The sequence below is a fragment of the Aythya ferina genome, assembly GCF_964211825.1.
Source record: "Aythya ferina genome assembly, chromosome: W".
Classification (NCBI taxonomy): domain Eukaryota; kingdom Metazoa; phylum Chordata; class Aves; order Anseriformes; family Anatidae; genus Aythya; species Aythya ferina.
In genome coordinates, this window is record NC_140313.1 from 17,826,958 (window position 1) to 17,850,305 (window position 23,348).

Consider the following 23,348-nt stretch of genomic DNA (forward strand, 5'->3'; position numbering starts at 1 on the left):
AGAAGGGTCATACTTACCACCACAGTAAATTGCCTATTCTTCCAGGCCCTTGAGGCATTCTCAATGTTTTTATCTGATTTTCAGCTTTACAACACCCCTTAAGGTGAGGTATCCAGTCTTGCAGTATTCTTTCCCTTAAAAGATATCACTGAACTATGTATAATTTCCTGTATTCGCTTTCTTAAAAGAAAGACTACAACTTGCATTTCTGCTTAACTGCGCATTGACTAAGATTTAAGTGTTGCAGCAGGAAAAGTTTAGAAAGCCTATACGTTTCAAAAGCCTATTACATTTCAACTCACATTTTTCTGCCACGCTCTGAGGCAAAAATCTCCCTTTATCCATTTTCAGAAGTCTGTCAGTTCAGACCTAACTGATCAAAACTTTCCAGATATTTTACTTAGTTTTAACCAGCTCCCTCACATCAATGTTTACTAGTTTCTGTACATGTTTCCACAAAGCACAGGTTTATCTGCTACCCCATGGCTGTTTCTACAGGAAAGTTTTGTTTGTTTGATAATGGGATATCCGCACCAAGTCCTTTATTACACTGATTCTCACACCTTACCAGCTGATTTTAAAAGAACATACACCACAGCTGCAGACAGATTCTGGGAGGCTTTAACTTCTGCCTTTTAACTATGGCTACACCACATCAAGGATTTGCCAGGAGCACAGTAAGAATTTCATTAAGTTATTCCAGTTACAGCCCTGCTATCTTTCAAAGGCCAAGCAGAGAAAACATGACCCAAGTAGGGCAAGACTTGATTCATCTCAGTACTTCAGCCAACTGTGAGGAATACTACTCATAGGAGACTATTTCAACCAGTTTAACTTATGCAAAAAGTTGCACCCATCTCCATGCCTAGAGGAGGCACTAGGAAGCACACTGCACAATTAGGTTGAAGGTCAGATGAATCTAAATTATGCAAGGAAAAAGCAACAATGAAGTAAAGAAATACCCTAATGGGTCCAAAGAATGGTGCATCTAGCCTGATGTCCTATCTCCACCAGTGGCAAAAGGATATGCTATCCAAGGCCAGCACATGAGCCTTGCTGGTTTACAGAGTCTGTTCCCTCCATAACACTTCATCTAAAATTGCTGTAGCAGCTATTTATGGACCTGTTGTCCATGAATTCATCTAACCACTTCCTGAACCTGCCCCTTGTGGCAGACAGCACCAGAATTTAACATCCAGTTTTTAAAGAAGTATTTTTGGATGTTTTGATCTCTTCTGAGTTTCAGACTGTGCCCCTTGTTCTTGTGCAAGCTTTGCTGAAGAACTGTTTGCATTCATCTTGTCCACAAGCTTTGTGATTCTGTACATTTGAATCACGTCCCTCCCACATAGTACTGTCAGCCTTTTGTGGCAAATAAAATATCTGAACACTGCTCACATAGTTTGGAAAGCTCCCCTGGACAGATGCCAAGCCTGAAGTTTTCCTTCTCCAATTAAGTTACAAGCACTTGAAAAGCATAGCAGAGGGAGTGATCTAAAGACCACAGAGAAGTTACACGAAACTACAGCTAACATCTTTTCAGTAACAGTACACTAAAGCTCTCCACATCAGCATTACAAGAAAAAGCACAAAGATTTATACCTCGAGCAATTTGCAGACAGAAGACAGACAGCACATGTGCTGCTGAACATCTGGCAGCAGCTCAAAAATCTGCCCCTGGGCTGCTCTGCAGCCCTATATCTGCACTGGGTTCTTTCTCTGTCCACCAGGAGAAACCCAGACATCAGACTTGCACCAACAGGCTCAGCAGTCACTACTACAGCTCTTTTTTGACCAGAAAACCCTATTTCGATTTACCACCTGTAACTTCTGCTTTCAAACTGACATAGGAATATAAGGAGTTTTGATCTTTGTTGCCAAAGCATCACTCGCACACTGTCACTGCTGACACCAGCCTCTTGGTAAAAACCCTCCTGTAGTCTTTTTCCTTGCACACTTCCTTCATTCACAAAATATGTTTTCTCCAAACGGACCCAGAAAACATTTGCCAACACCACAAGCAATATTCCCACGTTGCTATAACAGCTGCAGATTAAATACAGGCTAAACACATAATAATGCTTTTTCCTTATTATTTCCTTGTAGTCCACAGGCAGCCACCTCCAAACACTGACAACTTATTTAGGGCCTTTGCTTTTTAAGGACCTTACACATGCTTCCCACCACTCGTTCTTTGTGTTGCCTCTCCACTGCTTGTTCTGTTCCACTGATGCCCAACACCATAGCCCAAATGTTATATTTTACCTGTCCACATACTATTTCTACTACAACATATCAATGTAGTGGGACTCTAATTACATGGAAATTTCCAAGACCCCTTTGAGTTCAATTGTAGTTGAGCTATCAGTATGATGGCAGAAACGTGACAGCAGAAAGCTATCACTATGTCATCCCTTTCCACATTCCCTGGGTTGTGCCTTAAAACCACAGCTTTGAGTACTCAAGGAGCTTAAAAGAGAGGTACAAGTGTCAGACTGCTGGCACACAAGGAGCACACACTGTTATACCCAACAGATTAAAACTGGAAAATGTACAGATTGCCTAACTTCTGTGGTATGTTTCATCTCTGCCCCCATAGTATATTCTGCTTCCTCTCACACGTTTCTATAGCAGGTCAACACAACAGTTGGCAACTTGTGAAATCACAGTTTGAGTGATGTCTGTTATTATTCCATTCTGCTGTGGTTCTCTGGAACACGGATTAAATATTAAGCCCACAATCCCAGAAATAACTAAGCATAAAAGAGGAGGAAAACCTTAAGGGCAGTACATTTGCAGACTAAAGTCTTCAAGGGAAGTTTTCCTTTCCTGAGTGTCTGGAACTTATTATAAACACACTGGTACTACCAAAAATATCAAGTGATTTCTGGCTAATTTATTCTAAAGCCTTATGCAACATATTTCATATCAGTCTGCTTATTTATCTTAAACTTGAAATAAAGAAATGGGATCTCTCCTGGTTTTACTGGAAGTATTCTGGCTTAGAAGAATCTCATTTTCAAGTGCTCTTCTGGAATAAAGAGGACAGAAGTTAAACTCCTGAGGAAAGAAGATTGAGGAAAATCCTTTGTAGCATTTGAAAAAGTCTACAAGTTCATTTCCTTCCAGTTTTAGTCCCATTTTTGAAGTATTTTTAAGATACATTTTTTTTTTTCCATTAAACCTGGAATTTGGAGATTCTATACCAATTTCATCAAGTGTACAGTGCCTCACATATCTCAGAGGAGGGAATATCCACCTTTTTCCTTCACGTCTCCCTGTGGCATTAGTTCTTCCAGAGTAAGCACATTAATTGAGGCAGTCTATTTAAAGCAGCATCAACACCCTATGTTAGGCTAACCAGTACTGAGATGTGACGCTTTAGAGTGCATTGGTTAGGCAGTACTGTATGTCACCCACATTAATGCAAGGTCATCAACAGTGAAAAACTTTGAGAAACAATAAAGCAAGTATTTCATCTCACAATGAACAGAAGCAAAACAAAATTAATTTACGATCTGCTTCTGAATTCTTGAAACAGTGTTATTCCAAACAATGAGGCAGCTTATTCTCAGCAGAACCTGAGAAAGTTTTCCTCAATGCTAATGATGTCAACTTGCAGGAAACCTGAATTCTGTATAGTGTTCAAACTAAAATTCAACATCACTTTTTCCCATTCAGACAGAATGCATTCTAGTTAAAGAACTTGGCAAAACAGACAGGAGAAGACACTTTACTGCTGCCACTATACCCACAACCCCTACAAAACCTGTCTTTTGAGACTCCAGGGGGTTCATGCCTTCTTCTTCTCCCTCAAACATGTATTAAAGACACCTGGTTTCATCATACTGGAGAGGCTTGAGCCTGCTGTGCATACATACATTTCCAAAGAACAACCACACATGGAAGTTAGACAACACAAGCTTCTCTCCCTGTATTCAGGCCAGAGTGGGACAGCTTTAAGTACTTCCTTCCCAGCTGTTGGGCATTGAGGTGTTTTTTTTTTTTTTTTTTTTTTTTTTTGCCTCGGTGCAGGCAAAGAGCTGGGGGAAGGGGAATGCAGCCCTGCTGAGCATTGCCCCCAGATCCACCCCCCAGCCGAGCTTCCCAGCCAATTAGGCCAGCAGGGGAGAGTGGCTCCAGAGCACTCCCTCCAGAGGGGCTCGAGATGGCCCAGGCTCCCAAAAGCAAAACCAAGGTCCAGGTTCAGCTTTGACAAGAATTGAAGTTCAAGGCAGGCTGTTTGTGGCAGCAGCAAAGGAAGTTCTCCCTTCAGGACAGCTTCAGAATTAGGATTTTGCAGTGTGCCAATCTACAGCCTCAATTTGCACATTAATTTTTAAGTTTCTTATGGTCTAGTATTGCAATGCATCTTGAAACTCTGTAGAACTTTTGTCTTTATATAGCTCATTAAGGAGAGAATTACTTTCAAAGTAGACTTTTTCCTTTTACTCATTTCATAAAGTTTGATTATGAATCAAACAAGAAAATTCTTGTTTCTCATATGCAGAACTAAAATAAGCACTGTCCTGGTTTCAGTTCGGACAGAGTTAGTTTTCCTCCTAGTAGCTGGTGGGGTGCTATGCTTTGGCTTAGGATGAGAAGAGTGCTGATATCACACTGATATTTTAATTGTTGCAGAGCAGTGCCTACACCAAACCAAGGACCTTTCAGCTTCTCGCTCTGTCCTGCCAGTGGGCAGGCTGGGGGTGCAGCAGGAGCTGGGAGGGGACAGACCCAGGACAGCTGACCCAAACTAGCCAAAGGGGTATTCCATCCCATCTGATGTCATGCTGAACAACAGACAGGGGTGGCAGCTGCTCAGGGTTAGGCTGGGCATCAGTCAGCGGGTGGTGAGCAATTGCATTGTGCATCACTTGTTTCATACACATTATTAGTAAGAGTACTATTACCATCTTTTTTTTTCCTGTCTTAATCTCAACCCACAAGCTCCATTTTCCTGATTCTCTCCCCCATCCCAAAGAGGGAGGGGAGAGGGTGAGCAAACAGCTGTGTGGAGCTTAGCTGCCAGCCGGGTTAAAGCACAGCAAGCAACAAAATGATAGAAAAGTTTCAGGAGCTAAATTTTTCTTCAATTACTAAGGACTACTGCAAGCTACAGCCAGATAAGATAACAAAAAGCTTTACTGCTATTAGAAAATTAGCACATTGGAAGCAACACATGCATTCACATAACACACTAAAATTGCATATAACTAGCTGAGATGCTAACTTCACTGACTTTGAATTAAACTAATAGGACTGACATATTTTAGCAACTCTCCTAGAATTACCTGAGAGGAATATTGCCAAAACTACAGTCAGCCGATTCACTTGTCCCTGCAAAGCAGCAAACGTTTTCCACATCCTTCCTAGTTATGAACTCACAGCATTGCTCCTCAAAACTGGAAAACCTCAGTAGTGCCACAAAAGCACCAAAAGGAACATTCCAAACCACAATAGTTTAACCTCTTCTCACCTTATTTGCTTTGATTAAAATGGCCCAGGTGCAACAAAGGTCAGTTTCATTATTTTGGAAAGTAAATACTGCTGGGGTAAAGCTGACAGGTAGTCCCCAAACCAAAAAGCAGGTACCTGGTTCAGCTTCTAGCCATATAACTTAGCACGTCCCCCCCTCCATTAAACAACACACAAGCACATTTAGTAATTAACTAATGCAAGTTGACTTTCCAAACCAGCCTAACATCAACAAGTGTTTCTCCAACAGGCCAGGCTCCCCTTCATGTTCACTGCACACTGAAGTGTCTTACATTATGCTCATCTCACTCCAGCTTAATTAAATCAAACTCAAGCCCTAGACTACGCTGATAGGAGATCCGGGAGCTGCTCTTGCAGTCTCTTTCTTGGTCTTACTTCACACTATGGCTGTCAAACACACAATGACAATAAGAAGTCATCTGGAACAATACCTTTCTCTTTATAAGACGGTTACTCTACTGGAAGTTGAAAGCATCGTTTAGTAAGAATTTTTGCAGTGGCTAATTTCTTCTAGCCCAGAGCACTGAGCACAGGGCTGCCTGTGCTCTCCATTCTGTTTAATAAATAAATAAATAATCCCATTGCATGACCTGCAGCAATTCTGTTTAACAAATCAACAATTACAAGTATTTTGGCAAAGTAAGCTTAGGTATTGTTTGCCTCTCAGTACAATTCACAACCAGTTTGGATTGAATGACTTTTATCATTAAGCCACAATCTGAAAAGCAGAATTTACAGCTCACTTAACAAGGTAGGCCCATAAATGGATGCTTTCAATTACAGGGCATTTACATGCAGTCATTAAGGCAGTGCTGAATACATTTGAAAACTACAGAATACCTTTAATAATAATTAAAATTCTGCACACTGTTCTTTATATAATCAAAACCTAGGAATTTTCTTCAGTCTCAAACAGAGCTTGGATTCATTGCTATCCAGAACCTACTACAAAGTCTGTTCTCCCAGTACTTTTCTGGGAAAGGGATCAGAAATGGAAAAAAGTTTTGTTTTTTAAATTTTCGTTCACTAGCACAGATTTTTAAGCTCCAATGAACTCAATTATATCAACTGGTGCTCAACACTTCTGAAAGATCAAGTAGAACAGGATCAAGTAAGAACACCTAGGAGGGCCTTTCATTTGGAGATTCCCTGTGCAACTCAAGCTCATTTGATTTTGCTCACACACCTAGCTTCTAGGTGGAGGGAAAAAAAGATCAGTTAAGAGACCAATGTGTTGGTTTTTTTTTAAGCTCATTTTTTCAATTGTGTTTTTATTATTATTATGGTCAAACAGAATCTCAGGAAAGCTAACTATTCTCCAAGATTATACTACCCATGACCAGATTCCTCCATAAAGAGAACTGAATCCTCCCTCTTGCTCATTTTAATGTCTGTTGGCATAGTCCAAGTCTAAACCACACAACTACCAAGTTATCCTATTAAATATCTTAATAGGAAACATCCCAACGAAGATAACCCAAAGAACACACTTAAGCGAAGCTTAAGCCACCTCAACTAAGAACCTCCCCTTTCCTCTTTTTCAAGGGGACTTACAGTTAATGCTATCTTTTATCATGACAGTGCTAAGCAAATGAAGCAGGGTGGGGAGGGTCTGGCAACTTCAGCTACCCCCATTTAGTTACATTCTCATGCCCCTTTAAGACACAGGAGTTTGTAAACCCTTACATTTTAAAGCTATCCCTTTGAATAAACATGGCAAAAGATGGACTCATATACCACACAAGTGAAGCTCTAACACTATGATAAAGTATAGGAAAGTCTAAACAGTAACCTTGTTTGTTAAAAAAAAACAAAAAGCACCTTAACAACAGGTTTTTTTCCTCAGTCTGGAGAGCAGAACAAAGCCTAACCAGCCTCTCATTACAGAGGTCAGCCTCATAGATGTAACACCACAAAGTAGTTTGAAAGCACAGCTCTCCAGGCAAAAAGTATCACACCTGCGATCAGCCAAACCTGCAGTTATGTGCAGCCTCCTTCCTAATAAGCTGTCATTACCACCTCCTTGCTATCGATGGAAGCTCACGCATCTCTGACCACGATAACAGGAGCCCGACATGCAACAACAACAGGCTGAAGCACTTCCAGAAACCCCCGTTTGGAAAACCCGGCGAGAACTTTTCCTCCAGCCCACCCGTTGGTGCGTTAAGGTGAGCAGAACACACAGGGCTTCTGGCAGCCAAGCACCGCAACGAGCGGCCGAGAAGCCTCAAACTAGCCTGGCCCCCAGCTAGCAAGGGCTCCTTACACACCCGATTTTTTCCCCTTTTACCACCCGGAGCCCGCAGGACAGCACCCGGCTCCCCTCCCCGCTCCACCCCCGCAGCAGCACGCCACGGCCCCGCTGTAGGAGCTCCCCACGCTCCCCTCCCGGCTCCCCGCGGACCCAGCTCAGCTCCGCGCCGGGGGGGGTAGAAAAACCCCAGGCCAGGGAGTAAGGCCCTACCCGATCCCCTCACACCGCAACAAAACGGAAACCCCAGCAGCTCCAACCCCCCACGACGAACCCAGGCCAAACCTCCTATTCCCCGGCTGGCTGCGCGACCACCCTCCTCCCTCAGCACCGCCCCCCTGCTCCCATTGGTCGTAGCCTCGATCCGCCCGCCCCCAATGGTCGCAGCCTCGGCCCGCCCACCCCAGCGGCTGGGAGAGGAGGTGGCGCGATGGCCCGCAAATACGTCGTTCAAGGGAAAAGGGAGAGGAGATTGGGGGGCGGTGGAAAGACCCCGCCCCCTACCCCCTTCCCGCAAGCGATTGGCGGGTCGAGAAAGCGAATCAAAGGAAGGGCGGGGGGACAAAAGCAGGGAGAGAACGGGAGATGGGGAGGGGTGAGAGGGCGCGAGACTCGGCCCCTCTGGTGGTGTGACGCCGCTCATTGGCTCCGTTCCTTGTCACTTTTCACTCGATGTGCCCGCTAGGAGAGCTTGACCGGAACGGCGCAACGGCGTTTGCGTGACCTGCAGGCGCGCAGGCGCACTGGAAGTGTGATGTGGGAGTTACTTCGCTCGAATCTGTAACCTTCCGCACATGGGAACGGGTGGGAGCTGAGAAAAAGTAGTGCCCTCCTTCCCGACAGAAATTATCTCAGGGCCTGAGACCGGCCCAGCATAGGGCAGTCCCTGGCCACCTGCCTTCGAGTGGCAGAGCCAAATCGATGTTCCTTGGGTGAGGGAAGGCGAAACACCATCCTTTGGAGGATGGGAGGAGGGCAGATGCCAGCCATGGCAGCCCATCAGGAGGCTGAGGCAGGAGGGGGATGCAATCCTGCACCCATAGCACCTGCTTCATACTCAAATGGATGTAAACCACATATAAAACGTGTTAAACTACCCATAAAACCCATAAACCATAACACCACTTCGTCTGCTGTTATGGTGTAAAGTTGCAGGCAACTTGATCTTAGCAGTCCCCAGACCTACGGTCTTCCTCCCAAAGATCACTGCCCACGTCCTGAAGACCCCAGCCCACAATTCTTGGGAGGCTTTGCGCAAGCGCAAGGACTGATAAGCTAATTAGCATACGAAGCAAGAGTAGGCGGGTTTAGGTAATGAATATGTATAAGCATTAATTGAATATTCATTGTTTTGCTGTATAAGTATGAGATAGTTTGTTACTTCGAACATGCATGTTAGGTGGAAGGATCCCCCGTGCATCCAGCGCTGACAATAAAGGATACTTCGTCACTTAGAAATTTCAGCTTCGATCTTTGAATCAATCTGGCACCCCAGATGGGACAGCCTCTCTGCTGGACTGCAGGACCCGCTGGGAATAGGACTCCCTAGGGTACCCCCGGGATTTCCCAGAGGGACTCCTTGACTCAACGGATCACTGCAGAGGCAGACAAGGATCCCATCTCTGTAAGTGACAGTATTCTTTATTTTGGTTTTGGTTTGTTTGTTTGGTAGACCGGTCATTTGAAACTGCCCATAAGTCGGAAGATAAAAGTTCTGCAGGGTGGTGTATACTTTTGTGGCTAGCACCTTAAGTATACGTTTGATTTTGTTGGCATTCAATTGCCGTTTGGAACCTGGCAAGTTTGCTAATAAGGTTCATTTGTTACAGAGTTACTTATTTCAGTTTTCTGACTTATTGCATGTGGAATTTGACTCTGATTATTGTTATTGTGATTTTGGCTATATTATTGGTAATAATAGTAGGTTCGTGGCGTTGCTATAGAAAGATACCTGCGTGCTGCATTTTGTAAGTGATAAGTGTATTCTGAAAGTGTGAACTGGGAAAATGGGAGAAAGGCAAACTGGTGGGATTTTAAAGAACAGCCCTTTAGGATGCGTTTTGAGTCATTGGAAGGATATTGGAGGATCTGCTGGTGGAAGTATGAACAGGAAAACATTGATAAAATATTGTAATTGGTGGTGGCCGCTTTATAAGCTGGAATGTGGAGAAAAGTGGCCTTTTAATGGAACTTGAAACTTTAATACTTTGCTACAGTCAATGTTGTTTTCGAGAAAGAAAATAGGATGGAATGTTGTATACTGATGTTGTTTCAGCATCTTGGAGGGAAAAGGTACGGAATTAAGTTGGCCCCTGACTGAGCCTTTGGTGCTGGCATGAGAAAAGTACAGGCTGGAGAAAGATAAAGGAAGTGTTAAAAGGGTTGTTGAAGGTGTTAAAGGTGTTTGAAGTTGAATGAGCAGGGAAAGAGGATGTAGGAATGTTAATAGTTCTGCCTCAGCCCGGGGCTGAGACCTTAAAATCTTGGGTGTTAGCCCTCTGGGGCAAAGGGATCATGATGGGTCCCAGAGAGTTGTCATGGAAACAGAAAAGCAGTTAACTCTTAAAACAACCTGAGTTCATGTGTGAGCTCAGATTGCCGATGGGATTGCTCAGGGAACTGTGGACAATTACATTCCCCTGACCAACCCCCACTGAGACCCTAATTATTACGAAAATTATGAACAGTTAAGTAAATACTAAAATCTGAATGAATTGGGAATTGAGAATATGCTTCCAACAAGGTCCAAGAGAAACCCCTATGGAATTTCTGGACCAACTCTGAAATGTAATGGAAAAAAAAAAAAAGAGAAAAAAACCAAAAACGATTTGGACCTGGCTTGGGAGGACAAATTGACTAGCCTTTTCCTAGGGTAATCATAGGCCTCTGATTTCAACAGGAATAATGGGGACCTGGGGAATCTACCTAGTGGATCCTCCACTGGTTATAATGAAGCTAGGGGAGGAACAGAAGTGAAATTTCTTATTGATACGGGGGCAACATATTCGGTTCTAAATCAAGCATTAATGCCTTTATGGAATGATTATGTTAGGGTAAAAGGTGCAACCAATCAACCTGAAAAGGCTTATTTTTGTGAACCTTTGAAGTACAAGTTAGGGAAACAAATGGGGACACATAGGTTTTTATACCTACCTGGATCTCTAAAATCTATATTTGGTTAAGATTTGTTGGAACAATTAGAAGCAGAAATTGTCTTTGAAAAAGGGAAAATGGAATTAAGGATAGGAGAAGAACAACTAAGAAATGTGTTGAGCTTGGCACTAATACAAACTGACCTTAAAAGTGAAATACCCTTAGAGATCACAGATCAAGTATATCCAGGAGTTTGGGCCACTGAAGTCCATGGAAGAGCTAAAAATGTGACCTCAATAATTATTAAATTAAAGCCAGGACAGAAACCCGTTAAGGTTAAGTAATATCCTTTGAGGATAGAAGATAGGAAAGGAATTAAAGAGATAATTGATAAATTTCTACAGTATGGATTATTGGTTGAATGTGAATCAGAATACAATACACCCATATTGCCAATTAAAAAGGCAGATGGAAAAAGATATAGGCTAGTTCAGGATCTGAGGGCCATAAATAAGATCACCGAGGATATACATCCAGTAGTGGCAAACCCTTATACTTTGACTAAATTAAAGAATAGTCAAGTCTGGTTTACCGTACTGGATTTAAAAGATGCCTTCTTCTGCCTACCTTTAGCCACTGAAAGCCAAAACCTATTTGCCTTTGAATGGGAAAACCCTGACTCAGGCAGAAAGACACAGCTTACGTGGACAGTGCTACCTCAAGGATTCAAGAATAGCCCCACTATTTTTGGAAACCAATTAGCAAAGGAACTTGAAACTTGGATACCTCCGGACACTGAAGGGGCTTTGTTACAATACGTAGATGATCTCTTAATAGCTACCGAGACTAAAGAGAGTTGTATTCAATGGACTATAAGTCTCCTTAATTTTCTGGGTTTAAATGGATATCGAGTCTCTCAACAGAAAGTCTAGCTGGTTCAACAACGCGTGACCTACTTGGGATTTGGAATTTCGGGAGGACAACGAGAACTAGGAACTGAACGTAAGGAGGTCATTTGCCGGCCTCCAGAACCCCAAACGGTAAAGGAGCTACGAACCTTTTTAGGAATGACTGGTTGGTGTCGCCTTTGGATTTATAATTATGGACTAATGGTAAAGCCTCTATATGAATTGATAAAGAGTAATCAGTCAAAGTTAGTCTGGACTGGAGAAGCACGAAAAGCCTTTAAACAACTTAAATGAGAACTGATGCAAGCTCCAGCTTTGGGATTACCGGATCTCTCGAAACCCTTTTGGTTGTTCTCTCATGAGAGACAAGGGATAGCTTTGGGAGCACTAGCACAAAGACTGGGTCCCTATAAACGAGACAATGGGACAGAGAATGACAGTGTTAGTTTCCCATACGGTCTCAGCAGTTTTGGAACAAAAAGGAAACCATTGGCTTTCACCACAGAGATTTTTAAAATATCAAGCAATATTAGTAGAACAAGATGATGTGGAAATTGTGGTCACTAACGTCGTAAATCCAATTTCTTTCCTTAGCGGAACTCTGGATGAACCCATAACCCATGATTGTATAGAAACAATGGAGACTGTGTATTCTAGTCGACCCGATCTTAAGGAAGAACCTTTAGAAGATGCTGATGAATCTTGGTATACTGATGGAAGCAGCTTTGTGAAACAAGGACAACATAAGGCAGGGTACGCCATTACAACCACTCAATAGGTAATCGAGTCCAAACCATTACCCCCTGGAACGTCCGCCCAGAAGGCAGAGATAATTACTCTTACGCGAGCACTGGAACTAGCAGCAGGAAGGAAAATAAATATTTGGACAGATTCTAAATATGCATTCGGCATGGTACATGCTCATGGAGCGATTTGGAAAGAACGTGGACTGCTGACCACTCAGGGAAAACAGATAAAACATGCTGAAGAAATTTTAAAATTGTTAGAGGCTGTAAAACAACCAGAAAAGGTAGCTATCATGCATTGTCGGGGACACCAAAAGGGGAACGCCGATTTTGAAATTGGAAATCGATTGGCAAATCAGGAGGCTAAACGGGCAGCTGAAATAATTGAGGTGAAGGCATTGTCTTTGATACCAGATGGTAAAATCCAAACTATATACATGAACCAAAAGCCAAATTATACAAAAGAAGACTTAAAATTAATTGAAGATTTGAAAGGTAAAATGAAACCAGATGGATTGGTATATTTAAAAGATAACCGCATAATAATACCCTCTAATTTGACATGGCTCATAGTTCTTACAGAACACAATAAAACACACTGGGGAGCTGTAGTGGGTTTACATGGCAAGGTTTTGGTAGCAGGGGGCCATAGGGGTGGTTTCTATGAGAAGGATCTAGAAGCTGCCCCATGTTTGGTAAGGGCCCCACTGCTGATCAGAGCTGAGCCAATAAGCGATGTCGTTTTGTGCCTCTGTGAGAGCAGATTTAAGACAGGGGAAAAAAACACTGCGCCACACAGCAACTGGGAGAGTGAGAGGAGTGAGGAACAGCCTTGCAGGCGCCAAGGGCAGTGAAGAAGGAGGGGGAGAGGTGCTTCAGGCACCGGAGCAGAAGTCCCCTGCGGCCTGTGGTGAGGACCATGGTGAAGCAGGACGTCCCCCTGCAGCCCATGGAGTACCATGGTGGTGCAGGGTTCCACGCTGCAGCCCATGGAGGAGACCACGGTGGAGCAGGTGGCCCTGCACCGACGGAGGCTGCGGCCTGTGGAAGACCCCTGCCGGAGCAGATTCCGGGCCGGACCTGTAGCCCGTGGAGAGGAGCCCACGCAGGAGCAGGTGACCTGGCAGGAGCTGCTGCCCGTAGGGGAGACAGGTTGGAGCAGTTTTCTCCTGAGGGATGGACCCTGTGGTACGGACCCATATCTGGAGCAGTTCTGGAAGAGCTGCTGCCTGTGGGAAGCCCATGCTGGATCAGTTCATCAAGGACTGTATCCCGTGAGATGGACCCCACAGCACAGGGGATGAGAGTGACCGAGAAGGAGCGGCAGAGAAGAAGCGCTGTAGACTGACCATAACCCCCATTCCCCTGTGCCTCTCAGGGGGAGGAGGTGGAAGAGGGTGGATGGGGAGGGAAGGTGCTTTTGGTTTCTTTCCTTTGTTTCTCACTTCTCTAGCTTGTTAGTAATGAGCAATAAATCTTACTATATCCCTATGCAGAGTCTGTTTTGCCCGTTACAATAATTACTGCGTGATCTTCTCGTCCTTATCTCAACCTTTGAGCCCTTTTCATCGTATTTTCTCCCCATTCCTCTTTGAGGAGGGGGAGTGACAGAGTGGCTGTGGTGGAGCTCGGATGCCCACTCGAGCAGAACCACGACAGGAGCTAACACATTGCATAAGAGCCTGAGTCAGACATTAGTGGGACGAAATTTATATACAACGATAAAACAAGTAACTCAACAACATAGCATTTGTTTACACAATAACCCCAATACCAAGAATATAATAAAATTTAGAATAATCGGTAAAGGATGTGCACAAGTCGATGGGGCCGGATGGGATCCACCCAAGGGTACTGAGAGAACTGGCAGAGGAGCTGGCCAAGCCGCTTACCATCATTTATCAGCAGTCCTGGCTATCGGGGGAGGTCCCAGTTGACTGGCGGCTAGCAAATGCGACGCCCATCTACAAGAAGGGCCAGAGGGCAGACCCGGGAAACTACAGGCCTGTCAGTTTGACCTCAGTGCCAGGGAAGCTCATGGAGCAGATTATCTTGAGAGTCATCACGCAACACTTGCAGGGCAAGCAGGCGATCGGGCCCAGTCAGCATGGGTTTATGAAAGGCAGGTCCTGCTTGACGCACCTGATCTCCTTCTATGACAAAGTGACGCGCTGGGTGGATTAGGGAAAGGCTGTGGATGTGGTCTACCTTGACTTCAGCAAGGCTTTTGACACCGTTTCCCACAGCATTCTCCTCAAGAAACTGGCTGCTCTTGGCTTGGACTGGCGCACGCTTCGTTGGGTTAGAAACTGGCTGGATAGCCGGGCCCAAAGAGTCGTGGTGAATGGAGTCAAGTCCAGTTGGAGGCGAGTCACTAGTGGCGTCCCCCAGGGCTCGGTGCTGGGGCCGGTCCTCTTTAATATCTTCATCAATGATCTGGATGAGGGCATTGAGTGCACCCTCAGTAAGTTTGCAGATGACACCAAGCTAGGTGCATGTGTCGATCTGCTTGAGGGTAGGAAGGCTCTGGAGGAGGATCTGGATAGGCTGCACCGATGGGCTGAGGTCAACTGCATGAAGTTTAACAAGGCCAAGTGCATGGTCCTGCACCTGGGGCGCAATAACCCCAAGCAGAGTTACAGGCTGGGAGATGAGTGGTTGGAGAGCTGCCAGGCAGAGAAGGACCTGGGAGTGATGGTGGATAGTCAGCTGAATATGAGCCAGCAGTGTGCTCAGGTGGCCAAGAAGGCCAACAGCATCCTGGCTTGTATCAGGAACAGTGTGGCCAGCAGGGCTAGGGAGGTGATCGTCCCCCTGTACTCGGCTCTGGTGAGGCCGCACCTCGAGTACTGTGTTCAGTTTTGGGCCCCTCGCTACAAGAAGGACATGGAGGTGCTTGAGCGGGTCCAGAGAAGGTCGACGAAGCTGGTGAGGGGCCTGTAGAACAAGTCCTACGAGGAGTGGCTGAGGGAGCTGGGCTTGTCCAGCCTGGAGAAAAGGAGGCTCAGGGGCGACCTTATCGCTCTCTACAGGTACCTTAAAGGAGGCTGTAGCGAGGTGGGGGTTGGTCTATTCTCCCACGTGCCTGGTGACAGGACGAGGGGGAATGGGCTTAAGTTGCGCCAGGGGAGCTTTAGGTTGGATGTTAGGAAGAACTTCTTTACCGAAAGGGTTGTGAGGCATCGGAACAGGCTGCCCAGGGAAGTGGTGGAGTCCCCATCCCTGGAAGTCTTTAAAAGACGTTTAGATGTAGAGCTTAGGGATATGGTTTAGTGGGGACTGTTAGTGTTAGGTCAGAGGTTGGACTCGATGATCTTGAGGTCTCTTCCAACCTAGAAATTCTGTGATTCTGTGAAATTATCCGGGGCAACAGTGGCAAATTGATTTTTCAGAACTCCCTAGAAAAGGGGGTATCGTTATTTACTGGTTCTGACTTACACGTTTTCAGGATGGCCCGAAGCCATTCCCTGTCGAACAAACAAAGCAAGAGAAGTGGTTAAAGTCTTGTTAAATGAAATAATACCACGCTTTGGGATTCCAGTAGCAATGTCTTCTGAGAGAGGTTCACATTTTTGTGCGCAAGAAGTACAACAGATAAGAAAGATTCTAAAGATAGATTGGCAACTGCATACTCCTTATAGACCGCAGGCAAGTGGACAAGTAGAAAAAATGAACAATTTAATTAAACAACAAATAGCTGAAATCGGACAAGAAGCTAATTTGTTATGGCCTCAATCCCTCCCTTTAGCATTACTTAGAATCAGAGTTAAACCTAGAACAAAAGAGAATTTGAGTCCCTTTGAAATCTTATATGGAAGGATGTATCAATTTCTATTTAGTGGAGAGGATCTAACACAGTTGGGATCAGAATATTTATATGCTTATATAACTGAACGTCAGAAACAATTAAATAAAGTACCTTAATTTGTGTTAGGGACCAGGGCTAGAGGGTTGGATCAACCAATCCACCCCTTTAAGCCCGGGGATTATATATGTAAAGACGTTTTCAGGACAACACCTAGAAGAAAAATGGAATGGACCGTATCAAGTGTTGCTGACAACTCATACTGCTATCAAGATTAGAGAACAAGCCGCTTGGATCCACTATTCCCGAGTAAAGAAAGCTCCAGAAGCCTGCTGGAAAGTAACGCCAGGTGACGATGAACTGAAACTAAAGCTTAGTCGAACAAAATGAGGACATTAAGGTTGGGAGTATTTGGTAATATGGTTGGCAGAAATTTTGTTGATAGAATTGTTTTGTTTCTATGGCTTATAGTTGTAATTGTGATTCAAGAAGGTGCCTCTACGATAATAGAGAATGGGGAGTGGCCTTGGACCGAAGCCGTAACAACAGATGATAAGAGCATTAATGGAAGTTAGCAGTTATGATCATCTGGCGAACAAATGGTAACCATTTATATACACTATCAGAATGGCGAAAATTAGGGGAAGAGTGGACACACCAAAGAACCACAGGGGAAGAAATTAAAATAGGGTGCCAAATGATTAATGGAACGACCCACGAGAAAATAACGGGGATTTTAGTTAAACCGATTTCCAAAAATGGCCAACGAGAAGGTTGTATCCGCCCAGGTAATTTAGATTGTTGGTATAATTTTACATTAACACAGAATGTAGTAATCAGCCAAAAGTTCAAAATCAAGGAGGGTGAGGGCCTCATATTAAATTTTACAATATATGCTGCACTTCCTACAGCAGTGGGACCCTTTACAACCTATGCCCCACCCCCAACCAAACTGGAACCCAAAATTTATGAAACAGGCCCATATGTAGTAAGGAACACGGGCCAACAACAATTGTTATTTAATCCAGAATGGTCTCTCAAGCATGTTGAATTGCTAATACAAATTAACGTCTCGGCAGTTCAAACAGCCTGCTCTCCTTTCCTAAAGACATCATTTGAAGACTGGACAATATGGTCACAAAAGCAAGCACACCTCAGGGGCAGGACACGAAGAGACTTAACTGGAATGCTAGGAACAGGGTTAGGAGTTTTAAATGGAATTGATTCAGAAATATTAATGAATAAGCTAGCCACAGCAACAAGTGATTTGACAAAACTAAAACAACCCTTACAATCATCCTTATTGGCATTGGGAACTAGCCAATGGCAAGTTTCAAAGGTGTTACCGAGATGGGAAAAGGCTGAAGACTAAGACCACAAACTAATAATAGATGCACTTAGTATGGTTCAAGATAATGTATCTTTAGCTCTTGGTTGTATGCAAGCATAGTTATGGTTGCAGGCAACGGCTGCCCTGATTATTAGGGAAGGAAGTGAAGGCATTTTTCCGGCTGAAGTCCGAAAGATTGTTTGGGACAATGCCAATGATTTTGAGAAGAAGTTCCAGTCTTGGAGGACCCTGGTAAATTTTACCTATGATCCCATTGTTTGCATGGCTACTGCCTTCATGCTTACTATATGTAATGCCACAGTTTATGTTATCCACCCGATCATTGCACTAGGATTAAACCATGAGAAGACAGTGCTTTATCCTTCAGAGCATAGAACATGGGCACGGATGGAGAATGGGAAATGGCAGTCTGTAAATCTAGAATCATGTGTTACTTGGGAACAACAAGGATTTATTTGTGAAAGTAATACAATTGATGCTCAGGATGTATGTCTTGACACGGAGCAAGGTGTTTGCCACTTTGAAATTCATCTGTGTGTGTTTAAGAACTGCTTGTGATTTTCTAGAAGTAGATCAAGAGAACATAACTCTCCATAGCAAAAGTCATTCTAATTTTTGTATTTGTAACTTTGTTAGAATCGTCGGGTGTGATTTTCTATATTTGGCACCAGTGGTATCCCATCAGTTGATCAAGACTAACACCACAATGTATCATAAGTTATTACCTACACCTATTGGGATACACTCTTTGGATGGTCACCAACTGCTCCTGGGATTTTGAGCACATTGAGTCACCCAATTATTGTTTTATTGATATTAGTTGGTATAAGTTTAATATTGTCTTTTGTATTACTTGTTTGGAATTGGAAATTGTTACAATGAATATCCATGTTAGTCTCCTTGACAAACGTGCATGGCAAGGTATTGAGGGGTACATATCATAAAGACTGGGAAGAAAAATTTTCATATTAAGTAAAAGAATTTACTAGATTTTCCAGAAAAGGGGGGAATTATATTGTATAAACTCACTTTAAGTTAGAATAAATCTTGTAGTTAAAATATAATGAGAAAAAAATATACAACATCTTGTTATCTGTCAACTTTCAGTTATGCTGAAACTTGAGATAACTTGAGCCAACTCGGCATTCCTGCAGCTTGGAAAACAACTGATTCAGCCAACTTGGCATTCTTTAGCAAAAGGTGAAAAGTACATCATGAGGAAGACCTACGGTCTTCCTCCCAAAGACCACTGCCCACGTCCTGAAGACCCCAGCCCACAATTCTTGGGAGGCTTTGCGCAAGCGCAAGGACTGATAAGCTAATTAGCATACGAAGCAAGAGTAGGCGGGTTTAGGTAATGAATATGTATAAGCATTAATTGAATATTCATTGTTTTGCTGTATAAGTATGAGATAGTTTGTTACTTCGAACATGCATGTTAGGTGGAAGGATCCCCCGTGCATCCAGCGCTGACAATAAAGGATACTTCGTCACTTAGAAATTTCGGCTTCGATCTTTGAATCAGTAATGAAGAGGAGAATGAGACTCTGCCTGCCCACAGGAGTGGCCACGCCACGGACATCCTAGTGCGTGCCAGCCACAATTCCCTGGAGGAACTCTGCTTCTCAGCCGCTCACTGCAGGGGCAGACAACGGCCTGCTGGACTGTGGACAAATGGTATGTGTAACAGTACAGGAAGAGCCTGTAAGTCGTACGTGTGGCTGGGACAGCTGGTAAATGGCGCAGAGACATTTGGCCTGCAGCGTAGCCCCCGTAAGGGAGGAGGGTACCCTACAGGCTGACCAATGGAGTGGTCAAGGGGGATTTGCTGACTGATGTAACAGCCGCTAGCAATCTTGGGAGCAGATTGAGCAAATCCGAGGTTACAGCTGCATCCCAGTTTTGGGAGCCAGGACGGACCTGCTAATGACTGTATAAGAAGCAGGAGAAGGGTAAGCGGGCCTCTCACAATTGTGACAAGGTTATCTGGGTAATATTTTCATCTGCTGCAGGGATATTAATTGGAGTTGTTATAAATGAAGTCTCAACTCAATCTGAATTTAGTAATATTTATAAAAGGAATATTTATAAAAGGCAAGTAAACAGCGCTGGGTGCGCGGGGAGTCTACACTCTACCAACACACACACACAAACATCAAACTTTCTAAATATACAGAACATTGCTTTTACATACCAAACCCGAGTATGCCTATACATATTGTTATAAATGGCTCAGGATTCAAATTAGGATTAAATAAAAAAATAGGATTTATTGAAAGAATATAAAGGAATAGAGGTAAGCAAACAGCGCTGGGTGCACCGGGAGTCTCCACTCCACCAGTTACATCAAGCAGCTGATTTTTATGCTCCTAGACTAATACATATTCATTACTACTTCTAAAAAAATTGATTATTAAAATTAGCTTCCGGGGTGCAGTCCCTCCTACTGGAGCATGCGCAGTCTCCTCTGGGGGTCTCTTCTGGGGGTCTCTAGGGGTCTTTCATGCTGAAGGCTCGTAGTCTTCCTCTCCCCCTTTGTACTTACTTGGCACCATACCAAGTTTATAGAACATTCTCTTCAAATCTTGTCTCCCAGCCGTCCTTCAGCTTCTTTCTCCTTCCTCTTTATCTCTCGGCCCCCCTAACCAGATACCAAAGATCCACATAGTATCCCATAACAGTCACTAGTTGTTATCAGTTGTTCTGAAACTCCCAGACATCAAACACAAACAGCTTCACGAGTAATTAAAACATTCTTCCCCAGCCATTCACAGACACATCTATAGCAGTGTTAGAAATAGAAGTCCGGAATAACAAAAGCAAACAGGTTCATAAATTTAAGGAGTGATAAATTGACTAGAATGAGGGGGAGACTGGGACACACTGCAGCTGTGGTTCAAGAATTGAATTGCCAGTGCAGGGCCCAGAGGCAGACAGGATTCAAACAGAATTGTTCTTTATGGACACGAACTGTTAAAACATTCCTCACAATCCCTTATCTTCTTTTTAATATCCCCAATTCGTGTCTCTTCTGTTATTAATAATTGGATTTCATCAGTTTGTTCTTGGAGGGTCCAATTCTTAAGCATCATAATTGACATATTCCCTTCTTTTTTTAATGAAGTTATTACCAATGTACTATTTATCACCCGGTGTATTAATAATGTAAGACAAGGTATCATACAAGGTATAAACAATAACATCATTACACCACATAACAATAAAAATAACACTCTTTTAACCCATGGTCCACCAGGCAGCCATGAAAATAAATCCCATTCCATATCCTTCCAGGTTTGTGTTTGCTCGCTCACCTCCCCCCCCTCCTTCTCTGGGATGGGAGAGAGAAATGGGAAAGTGAAGCCTGTGAGTTGAGATAAAAACAAGAAGATAATAACAATAATGATGATAATAGTACTACTAGTAATAATGTGTACGAAACAAGTGATGCACAATTGCAATTGCTCACCACCTGCTGTCCGATGCCCAACCTAACCCTGAGCAGTCCGGCCCTCCTCCCAGCCTGCCTGCTGACAGGACAGTGAGAAGCTGAATTTGGCTTGGTCCTTGGCTTGGTGTAAGCACTTCTCTGTAACAATTAAAAACAATTAAAACATCAGCATATTATTAACATTCTTCTCATCCTAAACCAGAACATAATATTCTATCAGCTACTAGGAAGAAACACCCTTTTTATCAATCTTTAAACAGCAATTACTAAAGCTAAATTTTCCACAGACTTCTCCTTCTTGTGCTAGTAAATAATCCAAAGCTAGGCAATTTTGATACAAAGAAGTTCTCATCTTTATAACTATTTCTATTACAGCTAATAACCTAATTATTCTATTAAGTATATATACTGAGGTCCTATAGCCCCAGGATCTATCTTCTGCCCACGTAGCTGGATCATAATAGGCAAACGCCTTTAGGGTCGATTCAGGCTTGTGTTACCGTTCGGCCTGTCAGGGTGATCCAGCTCCTGTAAAACGAATCACAATTTTATATAGGTTTAAAAAGGTTCTTATGTTATTTTCTTGGGACAACCTGATCTTAGTGTGGGAGAAGTCCGGTCGAGGCCCTCTCACTCGGCAGTCAATACCCATAGGGGTTGCCTCCCTCAGTAGACCATACACACCGCAGTGGAGGGTCCTGCCCCGGTCTTGCCTTCTCCCTTTTCTCCCTTTAGGCTTGTCCCCTTTATTTGGCATCCTTAATTCATGCAGAGCCTCGTTGCCAGAACATTAGTTCTTCCTTAGTTTGAGTTTCAGTTTCCCAGGAGCGGACTCAACCCTCCAAGTTTCAGTAGTTACTGGTCCTTTTATTCTGAATGCATGGGTCCCTTTCTGCGGTTCTCACAGGGGCTCATCACCCCAGTCCTTGCAGTCTCTCTGCTGGTTACACACTTTATTGATATCTATGCATTCTCCACTTCTGCACTTGAATTTGCCAGGTCCAGAGCACTGAATAACATTGTTACAGTTTGCTTCATCAGTGCCATCCAGTCTCTCACACCATTGCACTGCCTACTCCCATGGACACAGTTCCCATCTTCACATCTGAACTGGTCTGGCCTGCAGGTCCGAGAAGGGCAGTTAATTTCATCACTTCCATCCTTGCAATCAGGATCTCCATCACATCGCCACTTCTTGTGGATACATTCACCTGAGCCGCACTGCACCTCACTCGTAGAACACTTCACTGGAGGTGCAGGCTGGCGGCCACACTGCTCCAAAGATTCATCCGAGTGGTCAGAGCAGTCAGCATCATCATCACACACCCAGCTGATAGGGATGCAGGTAGAACTCTTGCACTGAAACTCATGAACACCACAGGTAGGAGGTGCACACTCCAGCTCATTGCTACCATCACTGCAGTCATCTTGAACATTGCAGACAAAGCTTTTGGAAATACATTGCCCACTACTGCATGTGAATTCTGCTGCACTACAAGTCACAATGCCACAATTCTCTTCATCTTCTCCACTGTCACAGTCCTTTTCACCATCACATTTCCAGGACACTGGGATACACTGAGTTGACTGAGGACCACAGCTGATTTCATTTACCCGGCATGCTCTCATATGACACAGCTCAGCACTTTCGTCAGACCCATCTTCACAGTCCAGATCCCCATCACACTGCCATCTGTTTGGCACACACTGACCACTGTTGCACACAAAGTCAGATTCAGCACACATCTTCTTCACACATCTTCTTCACACAAGCACTCTCATCACTGCCATCTGAGTAGTCTTCACATTTTGCTCTAGCACCGTTGGCAGCAGTGCACAGGCCGGCGAGGGCGAGCAGCAGGCAGAGCGCCCCGCAGCGCGGCAGCGCCCACCACCGCCCCACACCGTCACCTGTGTCACTTATACTACTCCTATTACCCATGCTGTTAGTGTCAGTGGCATCCTCCTGGTACCGTTTCTGTCTTTGTCTCCCCCCCCTTTTCTTTTTGCGACTGGCCATTCACCACAAATGGATGACACATGATTACTAGTTAGGAAAGAGAGTGTAACGTCTGCCATACGGCTGCAGGCAGTGCCAGCTGCAACCTTAGAAGCGGTTTGTGAAAGAGCCTGCCGGTGGTCATTTGGCAGTGTAATCTGCGTCTCTGCACTCCTGCCCCTCAATAGAGCTAAGTCGTCATTAGTAATAGTTATAACACCGATCTGGGGACTAATAGTCTTTTT

General features: G+C 44.0%; 2 protein-coding genes across 10 annotated transcripts in view; both read right to left on the bottom strand.

Annotated features, from left to right (window-relative positions):
• LOC311426558 (mothers against decapentaplegic homolog 2-like) overlaps window positions 1–8,177 on the bottom strand; it is a 55,031-nt gene extending 46,854 nt beyond the window's left edge. The window contains exons 1-2 of one of the 9 annotated variants that reach the window (XM_084502982.1): window positions 7,964–7,980; window positions 18–134 (exon numbers count right to left, since the gene is read on the bottom strand). The gene's annotated coding sequence lies outside the window, so the exon portion shown is untranslated. Of the gene's footprint in view, window positions 1–17; window positions 4,000–5,294; window positions 7,289–7,963; window positions 8,064–8,152 lie in introns of those variants that run through there. The other 8 variants (XM_084502987.1, XM_084502991.1, XM_084502989.1 and 5 more) reach the window with 8 other exon arrangements.
• LOC311426489 (uncharacterized protein) overlaps window positions 1–21,805 on the bottom strand; it is a gene marked incomplete at its 3' end in the record, with an annotated part of 324,836 nt that extends 303,031 nt beyond the window's left edge. The window contains exon 1 of the mRNA XM_084502857.1: window positions 21,649–21,805. The remainder of the gene's footprint in view (window positions 1–21,648) is intronic.
• Window positions 21,806–23,348: the final 1,543 nt, after the last annotated feature.